Raw genomic sequence first — 1,607 nt, 5'->3', positions numbered from 1 at the left:
TTCTCATTCTTAGGGCTTAGTCCTTACTCACTGAGTAGGGAATTTTGCCTCTAGTAGTATTTTTTGTTTTGTTTTTCAAGACAGGGTTTCTCTGTAGCTTTGGAGCTTGTCCTGGAACTAGCTCTTGTAGCTCAGGAAAACAAAACAAAAAAAACCTCAGTACAGCCAGCCAGGCGTGGTGGTGTACACCTTTAATCCTCTGGAGGCAGAGGCAGGCTGATCTTTGTGAGTTCAAGGTTAGCCTGGTCTATGCAGTGAGTTCCAGGACAGCCAGGGTTACACAGAGAAACCCTGTCTCCAAAAACCAAACCCTACAAAACAAAGCAAAGAACAGCTCAGTACAGTGAGGAAAAATGAGGAGATTAGCATGGACACACTGTTGTCTAATACTTGGTCTTACTTAGGTGTAGCCATTCCCTTTGGAGTGGACTGTGCTCGTCAGGTTTGGGATCGAGAGCCCTTATCCACTGAGCAGTCTAGCTGGCTCTGAACTCCTGTTTATTACACTGATTTCTTTACCTACATACCTGTACATATTATAACTACAAAATGCTTCAGTGTCTGCTCAGACTGGTCTCCCTTGTACTCTTTCCTCTCCCTGGCTGTTTTCACATGCACTTCCTCATCAGCTTCTCTGGCTTCCCAGAAAGCTTTGGCATTTGTGTTGAGGTTAGCTTGTGCTACTTAAATAGTTCAGGAAGAACCGACTTGACTGATGTTGCCTCTTCCTCCTCGAGCAGGAAGAATTTTTGTATTCGGCAGGTCTTGTGTCTTTCTTGAATGTTATCCTGAGTATATTTTGCATATTTCTTGCTGCATTATGCAGTGGATTTTATTTTCTTTATTAAGAGTTACTGTTTTAAACGGGCATGGGTGTTTGTATTGTGTTCTGTATTTCAGTCTTTCACCCTGCTGCCTTAGTCTTTGTCCTCCCTCCTTTCTTTGCTTCCTTTCCTCCCTTTTTCCCGTCTCCTTCCTTCTTTCTGTTATTTCTGTCATTGGCCCTCAGAGGGAATGTCTAGGATGTGCTCATATCAAGTGATACACACCCCAGAGGCTGCAGCAATGGCTCGGCAGTTAAGTGCAGCTCTTGCAGAGAACTGGAATGTAATTCCCACCCACATGATGGCTCATGAGCACTTACTCCAGTTCCAGGTGATCAACACTCTCTTTTGACCTCGGTTTATAAACATACATGTGGGGAAAACACTCATACACATAAAAGTAATAAGTCTAAAATATATATATCCCACCTCCTTGAGAGGCAAGACGATGGACTGCCCACAAAAAGCAGAGTGGAAATTTGTTGTGGGACCCAGAAACCAAATAGATGGACTTTATTTTTTAATATATAAGTTCTGCTTGGTGTATTTATTGTGGCAAAAAATTACATAGTTTAGGGTTTTTTTTCTTCATATATAGCAACAGTTTTTCCTTGGGGTTCCTTATTAAGAGGAAAAGCTTCTGTTTGTGACCTTTGTTCCCTTGTGTTCATCAGAGCACAGCACAGGGAACCTGGCTGCCCAGCCAGCGACACAGATGCTTCCGTGCCATTCCTGACGCCCTCCCTTATCTGTGTGTGAGTGCACACCGAATGCTTCCGTGCC

At 43.5% G+C, this 1,607-nt stretch overlaps 1 protein-coding gene across 1 annotated transcript in view; it reads left to right on the top strand.

Moving 5' to 3' along the window:
- Positions 1-1,607, top strand: part of Gpn1 (GPN-loop GTPase 1) — an 18,126-nt gene that overhangs the window by 13,178 nt on the left and 3,341 nt on the right. The gene's annotated exons all lie outside the window — the stretch shown is intronic.

This window comes from Microtus ochrogaster, unplaced genomic scaffold (genome assembly GCF_000317375.1).
Source record: "Microtus ochrogaster isolate Prairie Vole_2 unplaced genomic scaffold, MicOch1.0 UNK26, whole genome shotgun sequence".
Lineage (NCBI taxonomy): Eukaryota > Metazoa > Chordata > Mammalia > Rodentia > Cricetidae > Microtus > Microtus ochrogaster.
Note: the sequence above shows the minus strand (reverse complement) of the source record. Positions and strands in the feature narration are given on the sequence as shown.